The sequence below is a fragment of the Salvelinus alpinus genome, chromosome 9 (assembly GCF_045679555.1).
Source record: "Salvelinus alpinus chromosome 9, SLU_Salpinus.1, whole genome shotgun sequence".
Classification (NCBI taxonomy): domain Eukaryota; kingdom Metazoa; phylum Chordata; class Actinopteri; order Salmoniformes; family Salmonidae; genus Salvelinus; species Salvelinus alpinus.
The window spans coordinates 81,474,415-81,480,294 of NC_092094.1; the positions used below are offsets into that span (position 1 = coordinate 81,474,415).

The window sequence follows — 5,880 nt, forward strand, 5'->3', positions numbered from 1 at the left end:
TTTAGTCAAAACTGTAGTTCGGCCACTCAGGTACATTCACTGTCTTCTTGGTAAACAACTTGAGTGTAGATTTGACCTTGTTTAAGGTCATTGTCCTGCTGAAAGGTGAATTTATCTCCGTGTCTGGTGAAAAGAAGACAACCAGGTTTTCGTCTAGAATTTTGCCTGTGCTTAGCTCCATTCCATTTATTTGTTATCCTGATAAACTCCCCAGTCCTTAAATATTATAAGCATACCCATAATATTATGCAACCACTTGAAAATATGGAGAGTGGTACTCAGTAATGTGATGTATTGGATTTGTCCCAAACATAACACTTTGTATTCAGGAAAAAAAGTTAATTGCTTTGCCACATTTCTTGCAGTATTACTTTAGTGCCTTGTTGCAAACAGGATGCATGTTTTGTAAATTTTCACTCTGTCAATTAGGTTAGTATTGTGGAGTAACTACAAAGTTGTTGATCCATCCTCAGTTTTCTCCTATCACAGCCATTAAACTCTGTAACTGTTTTAAAGTCACCATTGGCCTCATGGTCAAATCCCTGAGTGGTTTCCTTCCTCTCCGGCAACTGAGTTAGGAAGCACACCTGTATCTTTGTAGTGACTGGGTGTATAGATACACAATCCAAAGTGTAATTAATAACTTCACCATGCTCAAAGGGATCATCAATGTCTGCTTTGGTTGAATCTGTGTTTGAAATTCACTGCTCGACTGAGGGACCTTACCGATAATTGTATGTGTGTGGGGTACAGAAATGAGGCAGTCATTAAAAGATCATGTTAAACACTATTATTGCACACAGAGTGAGTCCATGCAACTTATGTTCAGCAAATGTTTACTCCTGAACTGATTTAGGTTTGCCATAACAAAGGGGTTGAGTACTTATTGACTCAAGACATTTCAGCTCTTCATTTTTAATACATTTGTAAAAATTATAACAAAAAAATATCCACTTTGACATTATGGGGTATTGCGTGTAGGCCAGACGGAAAAACATCTCAATTTAATACATTTTGAATTCAGGCTGTAAAAAACGAAATGTGAAAACGTCAAAGGGTGTGAATACTTTCTGAAGGCACTGTACGTTGTAGTGATAGTGGGCAGGGCATTGTGCTACAATTCAATCAATGCGTCACTATGGAAACCGGGTAGGATGCTGCTCCTTTGAAACATGTAAATGAAACATACTGCTTGCTCTCTGAGAGCTGTCGGACACTTGCACACGGACTGCGGCTTGTCAGGACGTCTACAGGTATTGTTCCACCATGTATCTAATGGCATTGGGGAACTAAGAAATATTTTCCTACAGAGTTGTACAAACGGTAAGTAGAACATGATTATATATATATATTATATATATTTTCTGAATAATTGTATTTTAATTGCTACTTGACCATTTAAATAGATAGTTAAATTATTCATTCATTGAAATGAATTGTAATTTATTAGGGTAGGAACTATTTGAAGAGAGGAGTTATTTCTTGCAAAGGTATCATTTGAGAGAATATCCTATTGTTGTTTTGCTCAATGCTTTTACCTGATTGTAACCTTCTTCTACCTTTCATCTCTTCTATATTAGCCTCATAAATGCAAATGTGATAACAACCTCAATGTTCATTGAGTCATGGATGAGTCATGGGGTAAAAATAGACAACTAATGTTGGGTCGAAATGATCTAATTGGCATAATTAGTCTCAAAATTGTGACTCATTCATGACAATAAAGACCTTTAAAGTTAGAAGCTGTAATATTGATGAATATTGTGGTTCTGCAAATAAGAACATCAAAGCCATTTGTTGCATCTCCTTTGAGACTACTGTATCTCATATGTATACCTCAAAACACGCTTACTACTTTTGCACCAGGAAAACGTTATTGATTGCGCAAATCTTCACACTTTCGAACAATTCATCAATGTGTGCGTTTTATTCATAGGGCTGATATCCTGCCAGAGGGTCTTCAAGGATTTTGTCCTCTGGTGTCATGGTTGAGTAATGTTGACACATCCAACTTCCTCTGGAAGATAAATAACTGAAAAGCTGGTCTGATAATAAATCAACCATGTCAGTCAAAGAGGCTTCGATTGGACACGCTCAGGGAAGAGTGGGTCTGAGGAGAAAGCTGACAGGTCCTCCACGACGACTCCTTGGTAAATCAAAGACTAGCAGTGACATGGAGAGGAAGGGAAAGACTTGGGCTTGGGGACAGAGATCAGGGGATGGCAATGGGACCAAGGAAGATTCCATGCCTGGCTGTCAAGACACAATCTTTGAAGAGGTTCCACTGGAATCTACCACAAAGAGCCCTCGGAAATCCACTGATTCCAAAGAGGCAACACTAGAAAACACAATGGGAACCACAAAGTCACTCTCCACAGAACAAAGTGATGTAAAAGCTGACCATTCAAACCAAAAGCACAAGAGGGAAAAACAAGGCACAAGGAAGCGATGTTTCTCTCCATCACTCATCTGCATTAGAAGGTGGAGGAAGAGAGCTGGTGAAAAGGAAGACAAGGAAGGTCATGATATCACATTTTTCAACAAGCAAACCAGAGACTTTGCTGTTCAACCAACTGCAGTTTATGGGTTAACAACCAGTGAAAAGCAAGTTAACAATTGCTCTAGCAGGGCTAATCCTGCGATGAAAGGAAAGGATGAAAAGTTAAAAGTTAAAACCTGGAGAATCTTCAAAAGGCTCATGATCGCTCCCAGTGACCATTCAAAAACAAAGCAAGAACAGCTAGGACCAGAGATTTCTCTACAAGATCATTCTCCTTGTGCTATTTCCTCCAAGAAAAAGACTGTGAATCTCTGGAGGCACAGAACCAAAAAGCCCTCTCCTTTCTTCCAGGAGCGTATTGGAGGCACACAGGAATACATTGAGGAGGAGACTATAGTCCTGGCTAACAGACATGCTGATGATATTACTGAGCTCATGAACCCTAATCCACATCCCCTAGATTTTGTCAGGGAGGTTAAGGTGCATTGCTCTGAGACTCTAACAGTGAGTGTGGATGTGAGTGTTATGAAGTCAGAGGACACTGAGGTCAGAGACACCATAGAAACAAGTAAAGAAGAAACTAAGGCTTACGAAAACCCTGCCCCTATAACTGATAAAATGGAAGCTAAAAAATATCCTGAAAATAGACTGGAGCAGGCGGATGAGATGCTGGTAACCCCATATTCCATAGAGACCTATAGTTGTGCCGGCAATGACGGGGTGAATCTTGTTTCAGAGGTAGAGGAGGTGCAGAGACATTTAGGCTTTAGTGAAAGTGTTACCTCAAGCACAGTTGCCGCAGAGGATCTATCATTGGGGGGGGGATTCACATTAAACGCTATTAACAAACACATTGACTTAAATGCAATTTGTGAGGATGCTTTTGTACATAATGGAATACAAGCTATAGAGGAAAAAACTCAAACGAGCATAATTGCAAATGAGAGTGTTAAAGAGGATTCACATTTAGAGAGTAACATGTCTGATGACGTGCATTTTTACCCCATTGAACTGAACAACTCTTTGAAGACTGGTTGTGACACATTCCATGGAATCCTCAATGCTGAAAATAATGGTGATTCTAAGCAGAACTGTGATGTGCAGCAGAAAGAGGTCCACCTGCTGGAGACTGCATGCTCTGTGGTTCAGGTAGTCATAACCGCTGCCTTGGATCAGCTCAGAGTTGAGCTGGTGAACTCAGTTACCACACTGGCCCAAGAGGAAAGAGAGTGCTGAATGTTCACGTGCAAAGTCCAAAAACCAACAACTCTCTCATTCAGAGGTACCATGACCTTTGCATCATCCTGCTTCTGATAAATTATGAACCTGTATCACTACAGAAAGCTATGGTTTTGTTTATAAAAAAAAATATAGAGAAAACATATATCTGCTGTCTAAAAGTATAGATAGTTGCTAATATGTCATCTTGATCTTTGTGAATTTATGTCTTAGAAATATGATACTGTATCAAAAAGCAGCTTTTTGCTTTTCTGTCATATTGTTTGTTTAGCAACTCATCGTGTGACATAACACCCCAGATTGTGGAAGACTTGTTTCCATAGCAATGAGATCCATATTATTATACTGTACTTTTACATGGACATGTGCAATAAACTTTTGTCATGCTTTTTCTTTTCAATTTTTATTCAACCGAATTAAAAAACAAAAACGTAATCTGTGTACAAAGATGCCATTGCTGTATAAATAACTACATTTGAGAGACTATTTAGTAGCACAGACCCCGAATGTATTATCTTTAGAATATATTTCATAGGACATGTATGAGACAGCTAATTTGAGATGTTTATCCCTCATGTGGTAAAAGTCACAACTGCAAGGACCATTGGGCGGCAGGTAGCCTAGTGGTTAGTGTTGGACTTGTAATCGAAAGGATGGGTCTCGACCCTGGGTCTCGACCCCGCCCTGTGCAACTGGGTCCTGGACTTCCTGACGGGCCGCCCCCAGGTGGTGAGGGTAGGTAACAACATCTCCACCCCGCTGATCCTCAACACTGGGGCCCCACAAGGGTGCGTTCTGAGCCCTCTCCTGTACTCCCTGTTCACCCACGACTGCGTGGCCATGCACGCCTCCAACTCAATCATCAAGTTTGCGGATGACACTACAGTGGTAGGCTTGATTACCAACAACGACGAGACGGCCTACAGGGAGGAGGTGAGGGCCCTCGGAGTGTGGTGTCAGGAAAATAACCTCACACTCAACGTCAACAAAACAAAGGAGATGATTGTGGACTTCAGGAAACAGCAGAGGGAGCACCCCCCTATCCACATCAACGGGTCAGTAGTGGAGAAGGTGGAAAGTTTTAAGTTCCTCGGTGTACACATCACGGACAAACTGAATTGGTCCACCCACACAGACAGCGTTGTGAAGAAGGCGCAGCAGCGCCTCTTCAACCTCAGGAGGCTGAAGAAATTCGGCTTGTCACATAAAGCACTCACAAACTTCTACAGATGCACAATCGAGAGCATCCTGTCGGGCTGTATCACCGCCTGGTACGGCAACTGCTCCGCCCACAACCGTAAGGCTCTCCAGAGGGTAGTGAGGTCTGCAGAACGCATCACCAGGGGCAAACTACCTGCCCTCCAGGACACCTACACCACCCGATGTCACAGGAAGGCCATAAAGATCATCAAGGACAACAACCACCCAAGCCACTGCCTGTTCACCCCGCTATCATCCAGAAGGCGAGGTCAGTACAGGTGCATCAAAGCAGGGACCGAGAGACTGAAAAACAGCTTCTATCTCAAGGCCATCAGACTGTTAAACAGCCACCACTAACATTTAGCGGCCACTGCCAACATACTGACTCAACTCCAGCCACTTTAAAAATGGGAATTGATGGAAATTATGTAAAAATGTACCACTAGCCACTTTAAACAATGCCACTTAATATAATGTTTACATTCCCTACATTACCCATCTCATATGTATATACTGTACTCTATATCATCTACTGCATCTTGCCATCTTTATGTAATACATGTACCACTAGCCACTTTAAACTATGCCACTTTATGTTTACATACCCTACAGTACTCATCTCATATGTATATACCGTACTCTATACCATCTACTGCATCTGCCATGCCGTTCTGTACCACCACTCATTCATATATCTTTATGTACATATTCTTTATCCCTTTACACTTGTGTGTGTGTGTAAGGTAGTAGTTGTGGAATTGTTAGGTTAGATTACTTGTTGGTTATTACTGCATTGTCGGAACTAGAAGCACAAGCATTTCGCTACACTCGCATTAACATCTGCTAACCATGTGTATGTGACTAATAAAATTTGATTTGATTTGATTTAAAGCAAGTAATCCACCTAGTGGTTAAAAGGGGTAATTAATCACCACTGCCTT

General features: G+C 41.2%; 1 long non-coding RNA gene across 1 annotated transcript; it reads left to right on the forward strand.

The window, feature by feature from the left end:
• The first annotated feature begins 1,152 nt into the window (after nucleotides 1–1,152).
• On the forward strand, nucleotides 1,153–4,128 carry LOC139530746 (uncharacterized). The gene is made up of 2 exons (XR_011666115.1): nucleotides 1,153–1,323; nucleotides 1,937–4,128. It is a non-coding gene; the product is annotated as an uncharacterized lncRNA (long non-coding RNA).
• The last annotated feature ends 1,752 nt before the right edge of the window (nucleotides 4,129–5,880 follow it).